Source organism: Oryctolagus cuniculus, chromosome 19, assembly GCF_964237555.1.
Source record: "Oryctolagus cuniculus chromosome 19, mOryCun1.1, whole genome shotgun sequence".
Lineage (NCBI taxonomy): Eukaryota > Metazoa > Chordata > Mammalia > Lagomorpha > Leporidae > Oryctolagus > Oryctolagus cuniculus.
In genome coordinates this window covers 54,784,291-54,801,063 of record NC_091450.1, presented here as the reverse complement: position 1 = coordinate 54,801,063, position 16,773 = coordinate 54,784,291, and the positions used below count along the sequence as shown (strand labels likewise).

At 40.6% G+C, this 16,773-nt stretch overlaps 1 protein-coding gene and 1 long non-coding RNA gene across 8 annotated transcripts in view; one reads left to right on the top strand and one right to left on the bottom strand.

Moving 5' to 3' along the window:
• LOC138843157 (uncharacterized) overlaps positions 1-14,055 on the top strand; it is a 103,582-nt gene extending 89,527 nt beyond the window's left edge. For 4 of the 6 annotated variants that reach the window (XR_011384397.1, XM_070063819.1, XM_070063817.1 and 1 more), the window contains one exon: positions 3,910-14,053. The gene's annotated coding sequence lies outside the window, so the exon portion shown is untranslated. Of the gene's footprint in view, positions 1-3,909 lie in introns of all 6 variants that reach the window. The other 2 variants (XM_070063821.1, XM_070063818.1) reach the window with 2 other exon arrangements.
• The window catches only part of LOC103346531 (uncharacterized), a 328,438-nt gene that overhangs the window by 278,674 nt on the left and 32,991 nt on the right, over positions 1-16,773 (bottom strand). The gene's annotated exons all lie outside the window — the stretch shown is intronic.

Below are 16,773 nucleotides of genomic sequence, written 5' to 3'. Positions count from 1 at the left end.
TAAATAAAGCCTCACGTAGTGGTTGCATTTGTTCATCTGGAACTTGATACCAGAGCCCAGAATTTTAGTTTCATAAATATTGAAGATTTTTGGCTCCAGAGTTTAAAAGTTCAGCATCTTTACTTTTTGTTATTCTGAATGTGATTTACTTGTCCCTAAAGTGTGCACATTACACAATTTATGATTTAGAAAGTGGAAGTAGAAAAAAAGAAAATGGAAGTTAGCCCTCAGTTCTGTTTGGAGATGTCCGAAGCACTTGTGACAGTTTTGTGTATCCTCTTACAGGTGCTTTCCCCACCTTAATAAAAGTGGGGGTGGGTGTGGGGGTGTATTTGTGTGTGTACTGTGCTCACATGCACATAGAAATGACTTTGTGCAGAACTGTGTTCTTAATAGGATGGTTTTCCATCTTCCTTTTTATACTTGACAGTAGAGTAATTTTTGTATCATTATAAACATACAGATCTGATTCTTTTCAGTGACTGTATAAGATTACATTTTATTCCAACACAAGTGGTTGCTATTTTGTGTAATAATTCTGATTTTTTACCATTAAAATAATGCTGGAGTGAGAAACCTGGAATATCCATACCTGAGCATCCCTGGAACTGTTTTGATGACCTGTATTATTTGAGAATCACTAGGTCAAGTACATTCCTGTTTAAAATGTTGCTAGGTCCTTCTGAATTATCCTCCAGGATTGCATCCGTCTAGACTTCCACAAACAGTGAGGTAAATCCCCTGTGCTTTCCATCAACACTGGGTCTTTTATAATTCACATTCCTTTCAGTGAAGCATCTCTGCTTCAACACAAGACATTTGGAAGGGAAGAGCTGCCCTTCCATCATTCCCTGTTGGCACACCAAGGGCAGGCGGTGTAGAGGAGTCCATTAAAGCTAACAGGGAGGTGAGCATCTGTTAAGCTAGAAACAGAGGTGTTTGGCTTCCATTCCTGTTTATTAATTTAGATAATGGTTATGGAAGGCTGTTACTGGCCAGGGACCCTGGGAATAGCATGATAAACAAGACCATGCTCTGCTTTCACGAGCTTGCATTTTAGACTGGGTCAGCCTTGAGCACTTCCAATAGAATATAATGTCAAGTGTGGTGAAGACTTCAAATGAAAAATAAAGCAGAGAAAAGGACAAGGGAGGAGGTGTGTATGGGGAGACCAGGTGCAGGAGAGGATGTCATTTGGATGGTCTTGGAAGGTTCTCTGCTGATGGGACTCTTGAATAGAGACCCACGTGCAGTGAAGTCTGAGCCCCACTGATAACCTGCAGAAGGCCCCATCCTGCTGGAGCTGGCAATAGCAAGCACAGAAGGCCTGAGAAAAGAGCCAGTCAGGCAGGTTCCAGAAGAAACCCCAGAGCTGCACTGACTTTTGATTTGCTAGAGGAAGATAATTGAGCTACTTACTTTCTTTGTTGAATGCTGTGTTCAGGCGAATGAAACCTTGAACCACATGTGTGTATCTTTGAAGGAGTGAAGCTGTTCATGTACCATAGCCCTTGAACCACTAGAATGCAGCATCTTAACCACTAGACAGCAAGTCTCTGTCAGCATTCTGCATAATGAAGTGGCATTGCATGCCAGCTCTTTCACTACCAGAAGGATGACTTTGTTGAAATATACACAGGAGTTGAACAGACCTCTGCACCTTCAGTGTGGAAAAGACTAGAGCAGTACACTCTTGTGCCTAACTGCCCTTCATTCTGCCTCTTTGTGTTGGACATGATTAAATGTGCTTTCAAAGCTCTGGTGCTCACAGCTGAAAACAAAGTAGGTTGGTGGGCAGTCACAGACAGCACTGTCCAGTCACCAGGCCAGGTAGTTTCTCCTTAACCACTGTGCCAGATGCCCTACTCCACCCATTATTAACTCTAGGCCTTTCAGAGTTATTGGCTATGTTATAAAATTTCTAGATTTCTAAGGGGTTTTGTAAATCTTTAAAGTAAAAAATAAGAACATTTGTTGCCACCGTTGTGGCTTAGCTGGTAAAGCCACCGCCTGTGGTACCAGCATCCCACATGGACACTGATTCAGTCTTAGCTACACTTCCAATCCAGCTGTCTGCTAATGCACTTGGGAGGGCAGCACAAGATACCCAAGTGCTTGGGCTCCTGCACCCCCGTTCCTGTCTCCTGGCTTTGTTCTGGCACAGTCCTGGCTGTTGTGGCCATTTGGGGAATGAACTAGTGTATGGAAGACCTCTCTCTTTCTCTTTCTCTGTCTCTCCCTCTCTTTATGTAACTCTGCCTTTAAAATAAATGCAATGTTTAAAAGAACCTTTATCCATTCAAAGAAAGCCTCAAGTAGAAAGAAAAAGAATCTTGCAGACCCACGGTATAAACTGACCTAAAACCTTGACTGAAATTTTTGTTGAAGTTTGCTGATAGTGTTCTTCAGAAGTGACACATACTGACTTATGTGAAATGAGCTGATTGATATTCTTGAAACTGTGTAAAAATTAATCTGCTGGTTTTTACATGATGTACCTGTTATACCCCTGAGCTACTCAAGAGCTGTTGGGTAGAGATGTTATTATTGCAAAGTGGTCACACTGCACAGCTCCCGTGGGCACCATTACACTCTGTGACTGGCACTTCCAGGGCTAGTGCTGTGCACACCTGGGAAGTCTTACCCACAGGTAGTGTGGTATGCGCACAATGTCTGCATGATGGTTCTCTCTTCATTTAGATGGTTGGTAGGGTTCCATTAGTACACAGTCCCTCAACTTGTGACTTTTCAGTATTGCTCACTAACAATTGCGGCCCTGAGGGGTTGCCCACTTTTCCAGAGATAAGGACAGGCCTAAACTTGCCTCCTGGAACTTTCTCTGAGTTATAAACCTCTTAGAGTTATTATACAACCTTGACATTTTGTATTTAATGGTGTATTTTTAAGCAGAGGTATCTTATAAGCATAGTGCAGCAATCATAGACTTATTTTTATTATTCTTTTTTTTGTTAAGGAGGAGGGAGTAAAGCATTGTTGGTCAGTGCACATGGTGCTTAATGTGGAGTCTGGAGGTGGAGATGGTGTTTTCTTACTTCTATAGTTTCTGATTTCCAACTATCTCCAAGAGGTAAACACTAGAATTAGGTCTAGGCTGTGGTTCTAGCTGGCATAGCTCTGTTTTAAATTTCATCTCACAGCTGCTTGGCATCAAGATTTCCAGCTTTCCAAGGCTGGCCACACATTTAAAGCAAGCATCTAAACAAGTTGTTAGAGGAAAAGACACAGCCATGGTAACGATGACACTAAATGAATCATTTGTGTGATATCTGACACCTCATCACCTAGTTGAAATATCTATGTGTTTGCTGCAATAAAAATAATTCAGACTTACTGAAACTATACATTTTCATTCCTTCCACATATGAGACAATCTATTTTCTGACTCATTGGGCATCTAAAATTCTGTGGTTAGGGGCTAGTGTTGTGGTGCAGTGGGTTAAGCCACCACCTGTAATGCCAACATCCCATACTTGTTTTCTTTCTGTAATCCAGTAGATGAAAAACAGCCACCACTTCCAATACATCAGTTGTATAAAAGCAATTTCACTTTATTTAAACACTCTAAGGAGAAAAAGCAGATGAGTATGTACTGTCAAATTTTAGATCGAATGTTGGAATAAATTCCATGACAAAAGTGAAACAAACAATCGACTTGTGGCCCCACTGCACTGGAGCCTGGCCTCCCTGCCTACTTGGGACAGACAGCAGGAGCTCAGGAGAAGCCTGGAGCCACACCCCCTGTGCAAGCCTACACAGGCTTGGTCTTTGTTTTCTGATTGGTGGGAGCCTGGAGGTAATCCAATCAGACTTGATATATGCCATTGAATACTGAGTTTATAAAAAGGGTACTCAGTGCTGCTGTTTCCCTTTTCTCTTCTTGGTGTCCAGCGTTGTGGAGTTCTTCATTGGAACATGTGCTAAGCCATGGCCCTAAGAACAAGGAGGTGAGCAGCCAAGAGCAATACCTGCAGGGAGGGCCGGGATGCTGGTGTCAAAGGAGTGGCAGTGGATTCAACAGGACCCTCAGGTTTGTCCATCCTTGCCTGGTGAGTCTTCTTGAAATGCTTGTGCGTATCATTCATATATTTATATATTATAAATTTAATATCATATGTGCTAAATAGATTGTAAATTGTATATTGTAAAATGTATATGTACTCGGGGTATCACATACAGTTCCAGGAGGTGTGAGCCTACCTGGCTGAATTCTGATGCCAGGGTGGGTGAACCAGCAGCAGGTGAGTCACCTTCTTTTGGGTGGGTGATTTAGATGCCCAGCGACTGTGTTAATTTCCAGGTCTCTTGTTTCGTTTTCTGGATTTATAGTTTTACTTAGTGGATAGGAGCTGAGAAAATGGATCTGGTCATCCAGCAAGGAGGTTCCTGCTCACAGGCTTTGCTTCCTGGTTTTCCTAATTTGCTAAGATTGTTTATCTCAGTTTGCATTGAGGGTTCTCCAACACAGCAGTGATAGCATTGATTGGTAAACCCAAAATGATGGCTTAATAGGTGTCCTTCCCCCACTGAATTCTAATCCTGTCTCTGTGATATCCAGTGTTTCCCTAATTTTATGAAAAAGTTCCTGAGGAATATATTCTTATATTGTAATGAATGCAGTTATAAGAGGAAACATATCATGTAAAATGTACATAGTCCAGTCATATTATTGCATTAACTAAGCATATGGGGACTCTGTTTATCATCAGAGGCACCTAGATCCGAGGATGGCACCGAAATTTTGAGAGGGAAGCATTACTTCCTAAGTATATTTGTTTCAGTTATAAAACTATAATGTTCTGAATAACTCAATACAGGTTCTTTTTACTTCTAAATTAGATTTTGAAATATTGAAATCATTTGGATTATGATATTTTTAGACCATATTTAGGTCTGAGAGGGCAGGGGCATTGTTTCTGCACAGTATCCACAATGGTTGCCATATAATTGGTTCTAAAACATCAGTTGATGAATTGAAATCTCTATTTGTCCCTGTGTTTCAAACAACACAAAATTTCAAAATCCGTAGGTATTGTGTTTTATGGTTTGGTTCTTACAGTATGTGGTGAATCGAGTCTCCCTTCCTTCTGGTTAGCAGTTCCTAGTGTTGACACCCAAGGATCGTTCCTTGATCCTCATCTTATGAGATGCTGACCAGTGACTACTCAGAAACAGCCCTTTGGTACACGTCCTCAAGGATGTTCCAGTTTCCTCCTCATCCACTCTTGCTGTTCCTGTTAGTGCTGATTGTTCAAATCCAGAAGTTGAAATGAACCCATATTAAGTCCAGGTGTTTGTTCTCACTGGTTTTCCCATCCTAGACAGCCTTATCTCTATACCGTGTTTCAGGAAGGTCTTGGATTTTTCTCGCCTCATTAGCTAGACCTGTTTATATTGCCCATGGTTTTCTCATTTTGGCTATTTTAGAGCTTGGTTCGGTGATTCCATAATTCTTTTCCCTCACACACAACAAGCCAAGAAAAATCTGTTCTGTTGTTTTCTCATGCTCCCAATCCACAGATGTTCTCTGATAACAATCACCAGGCATCTCAAAGGCTGGCTGGTCCCTACACCCTTCTCAAAGCCACATGCATATGTGATTATTTTGCTTTTTGCTTTTATGTCTGAATTCTGTCACATTTTCCACACCTCTGCTCCTGTGACCACCATAAAACTTGAGCATCTCCCACAAAAATCCTAGGCTAGCAATTTCTAGTGTACTACTAATAAGAAGTTAAAATATAGAAACTTTCTGGGGAGATTCCAAAATTAGAGTGGTTTATGCAAAACATCGTGAGATACTTTCCCTCTGTTTAACTAAAGTCAGATCTATGGGGGAAAACTAGATGGAGAGTTTGCTACAAACAATGTCTTTGTTTCACCTTTATAAAATTTTGTTTGTGAGTTATATAGGCCTCAGTAATTATGAATGGGAAAACTAAAACTGTGACTTGCAATTCCATATTGCAAATATTGTAAAGTTTTCTACTGAAGTGCTGTGGTGAGAGAACAGGCATGGAGTCCAGGAAATCCTTCAGTGAACTGGTATATGTGTAGTTTCCAGAGTGCTGCTTTCAAAGACATTTAAACTTTGTAAACATTTTCTTACATATGATGTTAAATTTAAAATTGCTGCTTCAACAAACACTGAGCTCTATGTGATTGGTAACCCCTCCTATACTAATGAATACCTTGCTTGATTTTCCCACCTGATTACTTTGGAAGATGACATGTGAGTGTCAAATGGGGAAAGAAAGATTTTTTTAAGATTTATTTAACTATTTGAAAGGCAGAGATACAGAGAGGCAGGGGCAGAGAGAGAGAAAGAGAGAGGTCTTCTATCTGCTGGTTCACTCCCCATAGGGCCACAATGGCCAGAGCTGAGCTGATATGTAGCCAGGAGCCCAGAGCTTCTTCTGGGTCTCTCACATGGGTGCAGGGGCCCAAGCACTTGGGCCATCTTCCACTTTCCTAGGCCACATCACAGAGCTGGATCAGAAGTGGAGCAGTGGGGACTCAAAGCAGCGCTGTTATGAGATGCCAGCACTGCAGGCAGAAGCTTTTCCTGCTATGCCACAGTGCTGTCCCCAAGAAATATTCTTGTGGTAGACTAATGTTCATGGGTATAGCCCTCTGCTCTGTGCAGGTAGAATTTGAGTAAATCTTGGCAGACCCCTAAATTTTTGAGGTACATAGGGATACCATGATAAATGTTTTGGGACCCACAGTTTTCCAGAGAAACACTTCATGATATCTATCTACTGGGGCCCTGCCATTTATGAAAATGGGTTCTGAAGCAACCTGATTAATGAAGACATCGCCACCTATTGATCCAGTGAAGCAAGTCCAGAGGGAGCACCTCTAACCCTGGCAGAGGCTCCACCCCTGGTGACTAAGATGCTGTAGACCTGTGCTGCAGCTCATTCCACAGGGAAGGCCCTACCATACTGCTGTGAGCATCCTGGTTTAATATTTTAGTATTGTCATGTTTTGGTTTATTCTTCAACTTAAACACATGGTATCTCCATTTGGTTTGTATATATCATCTTGCAGTTTTCACAGCTAAATTCCTTTTTAAAATAATTTTTATTTATGTAAAGGTGAACAGATATCATGTGTTTCATATACACAGATTGAGGAGTGTAGTGATACTTCTAACCTTTCCCCCCTCCCCCCAGCATCCTGCCCTCCTTCCTCCTTCCTCTCTTGTGATTATAAAATAAACTGAAAGAATGTCATTGTGAAAATTGTAAGAAAGTGTAATTCTAACCTTGACAGAACTAACTACACAATATGTAGCTCCTAGTAGGAACTGAAAATGCAGATTTTGTTGTTTAAAAATTGTCATGCATTTAAATATGGAAAGCCTAGGAATTTAGATTGAGTTTAGGTGAGAATCCACCATGGTGCCTCCCCAAATGTGTGCTCTCTAAACATAATGTGCCCATAACCAACTATTGCTTTGAACCAAGGGCCATAGTGGTCACCAATGATGGGAAATGCAAGGCTTTTTAGGGCAGTGAACCTGAGGACTGTGACCAAGACCTGTCCCAGCGAGTCAGTGAGAGATCACACTGTGCTTGTGCCCGCTGGCTCCAAGCCCCAGCACTTGCCCCATCTTCCTATCAGACTTCATTTACGAAGCACACATTCAAGTGAAATCCAGTAGGAATTTGGACAGCAGGGAGTGTACTCTCTTGAGTTGGGTCCAGTTGCAGTGTCACTGGTCACATACTGATGAAGCAGGCCCTGCATTTTCAGTTCCATAGCGTAATTGGGCGAATTCTCAACCTGCCTGTAATATGTGACTATGTTATATGCACATAGGGATGTACACCCATCAGTAGGAGAATAGCATGTAGGAATTTATAATTCTCATTTCTCTTTTCACTTTCCTGGTCTCCTTCAGATATACTTCCCTTCATTTTCTATTTCTGAATTTTCAGTTTGAAGGAGGTGAGATGACAGTGTAATGTGTTACTTGGATGTTGTCTTGAATATTCTCTTGACAGAATTCCCAAATCTTTATTTTAAAGATATAAACTGCTGGAAATTTAGTTTAGTCAAGTTCGTGAATGTTTTTCTTAAGATTTATTTATTTGAAAGTCAAGTTACACAGAGAGAGAAGGAGAGGCAGAGAGAGAAAGAGGTCTTTCATCTGCTGGGTCACTCCCCAGTTGGCCACAATGACCAGAACTACGGTGATCCGAAGCCAGGATCCAGGAGCTTCTTCCAGGTCTCCCACACAGGTGCAGGGGCCCAATGACTTGGGAAGACCTTTACTGCTTTCTCAAGCCATAGCAGAGAGCTGGATCATAAGTGGAGCAGCTGAGACTTGAACCGGTGCCCATATGGGATGCCAGCACTGCATTTGGTGGCTTTGCCTGCTATGCCACAGTGCCAGCCCCAATCATGAATGTTTTAAAAATCATTTCTGTCCCATGAAGCCTACCAAAACCCCACAATATTAACCTAAGTTCCTTAATTTTTATTTGCATTTTAAGTATAGGAACCTTTTTTGCATGTTTTTTTCCAGCCTTATTACAGTACAACTAAGAAACAAAAATTGTATATATTCAAGGCATGCAATATGTGTTTCTATATGAGTCTGATCTTTATATTGCATTTTCACACAAACCTTTGGAATCTCCTGCTACTTACAGTATACTAAGAAAGGATTAGTACAATGAAGCTACTTAACAAATTTATCACTCTTATAGTGTTTTTTAAACTTATTTTATTTATGTATTTTCCCAGAAAGCTTTTATTTAAGGTACACATATTTTATGCATTCCATAAATACATCTTTAGCAGCATAATAATTCTTCCTACTGCACCTGCCCTCTCACTTATACTCCTATCATTTTATAGTGTTTTTTAAGAATACTGACCTAGGAAATTACAAGTACAGAATATAGGGTAAACTGGTTACCCGGGGTATATATTAGATTTTCAGAACCTTACCTCATAATTGTAAATTTGATTTTTTTTATGATTTATTTGAAAGGCAGGGGCTGGCACCATGGCTCACTTGGTTAATCCTCTGCCCGGGATGCCGGCATCCCATATAAGTGCAGGGTTCTAGTCCCGGTTGATCCTCTTTGGTTCCAGCTCTCTGCTGTGGCCCAGGAGGGCAGTGGAGGATGGCCCAAGTGCTTGGGCCCCTACACCTGCATGGGAGACCAGGAGGAAGCACCTGGCTCCTGGCTTTGGATCGGTGTGTCGCCAGCTGTAGGGGCCATTTGGGGAGTGAACCAATGGAAGGAAGACCTTTCTCTCTGTCTCTCTTTCTCACTATCTATAACTCTACCTGTCAAATAACAAAATAGAAAGGCAAGAAAGAGAGAAGGAGAGTAAGACAGAGACAGAGAAAGTGAGAGAGAGGATGAGGGATATCTCATCTCATGCATTGTTTCACTCCTCAAATGTCCTCAGTGGCAGGCCTGGGCCTCAGGTCTCCCACTTTGGCACAGGGGCCCAAGTCGTGGGGTCATCTTCTAGTGCTTTCCCAGGCACATTAGCAGGGAGGTGAATGGGAAGTGGAGCAGCTGGGACTCGGTCTGGTTCCCATATGGGATGCTGGCAGTCCAGGTGGAGGCCCAAGCTTTTACACCCCAGCTCCAGCACCATAACCATATATTTGTATCGTTTGACTAACATCTCTTCATTTTCATGCTCCCAGTGCATCACAAACACCATCCTGCTCTCTGACTGTGTTAGTTTGACTTTTGTATATTCCACATGTAAGTGTGCTCATGTAGTATTTCTTATTTCTGTGTCTTGTTTCACTCACTGTTATGTCCTATAGTTCCATACTTTTGGATCCATCTTGTGACAAGTAGTAGTGTTTCCTTTCTTTTTAAGGTTTGGTGAGGATGCCACTGTGTGTGTATCCCATTTTTCCTTATGCATCCATCAGCAAACATTTGGGTTATTTCCATATCGTGGAATTGTGAATGATGCTGAAGTGAATGGAGGGGGGGGGTGCAGACAATTCTTTGAGATGGTGATTTTCTTTTGGATTCATGGCCAATAAAGGTTATTCCTTTTTTAATTTCATTTGAGGGACTTCCATATTGCTTTTCATAGTGAATGGTACAATTTACATTCCCTCCAATACTGTGTGTTCTGTTTTATCTACATTTTGCCCAATGTTTGTTATCTTTTAACTTTTTAATAGTAGCCATTTAACAGATGTGAGATAATAACCATTGTCATCCTGATTTTCATTTTGCTGATGATAGCAATGTTCATAACTTTTTCACATACGCACTGGGTACATTGTATGTCTTTGTTGGAAAATATTGATTCAGCCCTTTGTCGTTTTTTAATTGTATTCTTTGTTTCTTAGTGGTATTCTTGTATTACTCCCTTGATCACACATCTGGTTTGCTAATAATTTCTCCTATTCTTTGGTTTGCCTTTTCATTTCATTGATCTTTGCTTTACTGCTTTTTGTTGTAGTTTCATTTCCTTATATTTGCTTTTGCTCTCTGTGCTTTAGTTGTTAATGCATAAGCAACCACTCTTGAGGCTAATGTCAAGGAATTTTCTATTTTATAAGTTGTAAGTGTTCAGATCTTCTGTGTGGACTTTTATTCATTTTGAGTTGATTTTAATATGTGGTGTAACAATGATGCAGTTTCAGTTTTGGACATGTGGTTATCCAGGTTGCTTCTGCCTCAGATGTGGGCCTTTATGTCCAGTGACTGCATGTTTGGTAACCCTGGTGGGCCAGGGTTCCCAGTATCTTCAGTTGGATCCATTAAACCAGATGCTGTGGCTGGAGTTGAGCAGGAGCTTGGCATGTGTGGTGATTTGGGAGTAGGAAACCATGTAGTGATGGAGTCAAGACAGGGGACTGTCCTCCTCTTCTGGAAGCCAGGGCTATATGAGGGTATGTCAGAAAGTTTTTTGAAGGGTAGACATTCGGCATAGTGGGAAAGACAATGCTCAGGATACCAGTGGCAGCCAGTGATGGCTTAAGTAGTTGGATTCTTGCTATCACATTGGAGACCATCTCCCAGCTTCAGCCTGGGTCAGATCAGCCCTGAGTATTGTGGGCATGTGGGTACTGAACTACTAGATGGGTGCTGTCTTTCTCTCTCTCTTGCTCTCTCTCTCTCTCTTCCTCCCTCCCCCTTTTTGATTCTCTGTGTTTTGCTTTTGAAACCAACTGCAATATTAAAACTAGGTGTAAAAATGGATATGGGCTGGCGCCGCGGCTCACTAGGCTAATCCTCTGCCTTGCGGCGCCGGCACACAGGGTTCTAGTCCCAGTCGGGGTGCCAGATTCTGTCCCGGTTGCCCCTCTTCCAGGCCAGCTCTCTGCTGTGGCCCGGGAGTGCAGTGGAGGATGGCCCAAGTGCTTGGGCCCTGCACCCCATGGGAGACCAGGATAAGTACCTGGCTCCTGCCATCGGATCAGCGCGGTGCACCGGCCACAGCATGCCAGCCATGGCGGCCGTTGGAGGGTGAACCAATGGCAAAGGAAGACCTTTCTCTCTGTTTCTCTCACTCTCCACTCTGCCTGTCAAAAAAAAAAATGGATACGGATGATTATCCCAGGAGCAGTAGATTACTGAGTAATTTCCTAGAATCACACAGTGGGATGTGTGTAGCTTACAATGATCTGTTATATCTGTTATTAGAAAATGAAATAAAGGGGGAGAGGAGGCAAGATGGCGGAATAGGAAGGGAGCACACTGATAGTCCGGGGAGAGATAGTTTAATAAAAATGGAGATACTGCAGGTTGAAGGAAGAGTAGGAGGAAACAGCAGAAGAAACTCTTCCGGAACACGTGATTCACAGCGGACCTGCGTGGAGAGCGTGGGAGCCCACAGTTCGGGACACCAGCGGCAGACTCAACACACCAGCGCTGGAACGCGAGGTGAGCCGAACCTCAATAGCCCGAGACACTGGCAGGCAAGCGGAGAGAGGAGACTAGAGGGAACGACCCCCGGTGGGGGGGACGTTCACCAGGCTAACTGGAAGAGAGAGAGAGAGAAAAAAAAAGGTGACTGGTACGGACACGAGTTTCTTTCTCTCCGCTCACCTCTCAAGGGCGAGCAAGACAAAGAGCAGGCGCCATCTTGGACATACGTCATAAGCAGAGCGACCTCAGGTCTGCACCGGCCCTGAGCCTAGCAGAAAAGCCTGACTCTGGGCGGGGCGAATTAACAGGAGATTAGGACAGAGTAAATTTGTGGTGCTACTGAACTGAGACTGTGAAAAAAGAGACGGTGGGGGAGAGAACTCACAGAATTCATGTGAGTACTCTCCAGAGACGCTACAATTCCGTAACTACCAACAACAGATGCTGGCGATGATGTGGGGAAAAAGGGACACTAACCCACTGTTGCTGGGAATGCAAACTGGTCAAGCCACTATGGAAGTCAGTCTGGAGAGACCTCAGAAACCTGAAGATAACCGTACCGTTTGACCCAGCCATCCCACTCCTTGGAATTTACCCAAAGGAATTTAAATTGGCAAACAAAAAAGCGGTCTGCACCCTAATGTTTATTGCAGCTCAATTCACAATAGCCAAGACCTGGAACCAACCTAAATGCCCATCAACAGTAGACTGGATAAAGAAATTATGGCATATGTACTCTTTAGAGTACTATACCACAGTAAGAAACAACGAAATCCAGTCATTTGCAACAAAATGGAGGAATCTGGAACACATCATGCTGAGTGAAATCAGCCAGTCCCAAAGGGACAAATACCATATGTTCTCCCTGATCGGTGACAACTGACTGAACACCAAAAAGCAAACCTGTTGAAGTGAAATGGACACTATGGGAAACGGTGACTTGATCAGCATAGCCCTGACTGTTAATGAACAACTTAATACATTATCCCTCTTAGTAGTTTTTTTGTCTGTTCTACTTAATATGACTGGTTTAATTCTGTAATTAGTACACAGTTATTCTTAAGTGTTGAAAATTAACTGAAATGTGATCCCTGTTAAACATAAGAGTGGGAATAAGAGAGGGAAGAGATGTATAATTTGGGACATGCTCAAGCTGACTTGCCCCAAATGGTAGAGTTAGAAACATACCAGGGGATTCCAATTCAATCCCATTAAGGTGGCATGTACCAAGGCCATCTCACTATTCCAAGTGATCAATTTCAGTTCACAATTGATCATAATGAAAGGACTAAGAGTCAAAGGGAGCACATAAACAAGTCTAGTACCTGCTAACACTAACCGATAGAATAAATAAAGGGGAGAGTGATCCAACATGGGAAGTGAGATACTCAGCAGACTCATAGAATGGCAGATGTCCTAAATAGCGCTCTGGCCTCAGAATCAGCCCTAAAGGCATTCGGATCTGGCTGAAAAGCCCATGAGAGTATTTCAAGCATGGAAAGCCAATACACTCTGGCAAAAGATCTCTGTGAGTGAGATCCCAGTGGAAAGAACAGGTCATCAAAGAAGGAGGTACCTTTCTCTGAAGGGAGGAGAGAACCTACACTTTGACTATGACCTTGTCTAAACGAGATAAGAGTCAGAGAACTCAGAGGGCTTCCATGGCCTTGGAAACTCATGACTGGAGCATAGGGAGATTACTGATGCCATAGACAGGAGTGTCAATTGGTAAAGTCAACAACAGGAGTCACTGTGCACTTACTCCTCATGTAGGATCTCTGTCCTTAATGTGCTGTGCATTGAGATTTAATGCTATAACGAGTACTCAAAGAGTATATTTCACTTTGTGTTTCTATGGGTGTGCAAACTGTTGAAATCTTTACTTAATGCATACTAAACTGATCCTCTGTAAAAAAAAAAAAAGAAATTATCAATTCCCAACTTGACTCTCACTGGGATTAAACATGACAATAGGTCTGATCTGATTTCATCATCATTTAAAAAAAATCATCTATTATTTTTCACTTTATGTTTCTGTGTGGGAGCAAACTGTTGAAATCCTTACTTAATGTATACTAAGCTGATCTTCTGTATATTAAGATAACTGAAAATGAATCTTGATGTGAATGGAAGGGGAGAGGGAGTGGGAAAGGGGAGGGTTGTGGGTGGGAGGGACGGTATGGGGGGGAAGCCATTGTAATCCATAAATCGTACTTTGGAAATTTATATTCATTAAATAAAAGTTTAAAAAATGTAAAAAAAAAAAAAAAAACAAAAGAAAATGAAATAAAGGAGCTCAAGGCTCTGTCCATAAAATAATGCAAAAGATAAATGTAGACTTGCTAAGTACAAATTTTATATGAGTTTTGAAATGTCACACTAGCCCATAAATATGTACGACTCTTGTTGATAGCATTTAAGTAAAAATACCAACATGTTACTTGGTGTATAAAGTTAAGGGGTTTTAAATGATTAATGTCACAACTAATATTATGGTATTTGAAAATGGTTAATTAATACAAGCAAAAACATAACCTGAACTGTTCTTTCTTGTCATGTTCAGTTAAAGGCTACTATGCTGTGTTTTAAGTTGGTGACGGATATTTATTTTAGATTGTTTCCTTTAATTAAGAAAAATGGTAGTATGTTCTCATGTGTATGTGAAATTGAATAGCAATTGTATTGCAATTGAATGCAGTTGTTTTGCATCAGAGGAATACAATGAATACAAGATAAGCTTTTTTCATATTTGAGATTTTATTGGTTTTTGAGAATCACTACAGAGACATTTCAATTTGTACACTATTTTTAACAAACGAAAAATTTAAAAATTGAGGGTTTGTCATTCTTTTTAAATCTTTTATTATTTTTGAAATAGTGTATTTTTTAATTTACCTCATAAGAGCTTTATAGTCCACTCAATAAAGAGTTCAGCTAGTAAGGAAGAATATAGGCAAGGGCAATAAGAATAATCAAACAAAAAAAAGTCCTATCTTTATGATCAGTTATGAACTTAAACTGATCACTTTAGTTAGATGGCATTAAGTGTCAAAGGGATCACATAAATAAGACCAAGTGTCTGCTAAAAACAATAGACAGAATTAAAAAGGAGAGAATGATCCAACATGGGAAGCAGGCCACACAGCAGACTCATAGAATGACAAATACCCTAAACAGCACTCTGGCCTCGGAACCAGCCCTTAAGGCATTCGGATCTGGCTAAAAAGCCAATGAGAGCATTTTAGGCATGAAAAGCCAAGAAACTATGGCAAAAAATCTCTCACATGAAAGATCTCTGAGAATGAGATCCCAGGGGGAAAGAAAGGGCCATCAAAGAGGTCAGTACCTTTTCTCTGAAAGGAGGAGAGAACTTCCACTTTGATTATGGCCTTGTCTAAATAATGTTGGAATTTGTGGACTCCAGAGGCTTCCATAGCTTGGCAGCTCATGACCCAGAGCCTAGGGTGATCACTGACGTCAAATATAAGAGTGTCAGTTGTTAAATCAACAACAGGTATCACTGTGCACTTGCTCCCCATGTAGGACCTCTGTGCTTAATGTGTTGTACTATGAGAATTAACGGTAAAACTAGTCTTCAAACAGTACTGTAAACTTTGTGTGTCTGTGTGGGTGCAGTCTGTTGAAATCTTTACTTAGTAGAGAGTTGATATTCTGTATATAAAGATAATTAAAACTGAATCTTAATGAAGAATGGGTTGGAAGAAGGAATAGGAGTTGGGATGGTTTGTGGGTTTGAGGGCAGGTATGGGGGGAAGAACTGCTATAATCCAAAAGTTGTACACACGAGATTTATATTTAGTAAATCACAGGTTTCTATAAAAATGTCTACTACAGTCATAACACAGTAAATTTTAAAATGATCATGAATTATTAAAATTATAGTAGCATATAATTCTTAACAATTTGACAATGATATAAAAGAAAGTTTGACAAAAGTATATTTGCAGCAATACTGATACACCCAGGCATTAATTTCTTTTCTGTTTTTCTTTTGTTGTTGTCTGATTTTTTTAAAAGAAAATTTTAGCTCCCATGTATAAAGGAGAACATCTAATATTTGTCTTTCGGTGTCAGGGTCATTTCACTGAGCATGAAATCCTCCAGTTGCAATGATATTGATGATAATAACAGGATTTCATTTTTTATAGTTCTGTAATACTCAGTTCTGCATATGTGAATCCAATTTTGGCAGCACCACTGATTGAATAGATTATACTTTTTTTCAGTGTATAGTCTGAGCAGTTTCATGAAAAATCAATTGGCTTTACCTGTTTGGATTAATTAATTAATTAATTTCCACTATCATGCTGCTTTGATTGCTATAGCTTTGTAGTAAGCTTTGAAGTCAGGTATTCTGATGCCTCCAAGTTGATTTTTTTTTTATTTTACTCAGGATCATTTTGGCTATTCTTGATATTTTGTGATTTCTTATGGAATTTAGGATTATCTTCTCATTCTGTAAAAAATGTCATTGGTGTTTGATAGTAATTTCATGCAATTTGTAGGTTGCTTTACAGGTATTTTAATTATACTAATTCTTCCAATCCATGAGCAAGTTACATTTTTCCATTTTGGGCGTCCTTGATGATTTATTTCTTAACATTTTAGAATTTTCATTGTAGATATCTTTCACTTAATTGGTTACATTTATTCCTAAATGTTTTATTTTTGTCCCTATTGTGTATGGGATTCATTTTTAGATTTCATTTTTGGCAAATTGGTTATTAGAATATAAAAAAGCTACTGTTTTTGTATATCAATTTCATAACCTGTAACTTTACTGAATTGGTTTTTCATCTTGAACCATTTTTTGGTGGCGTGTGTATATTTTTCCATGCACAATATCATGTATTCTACA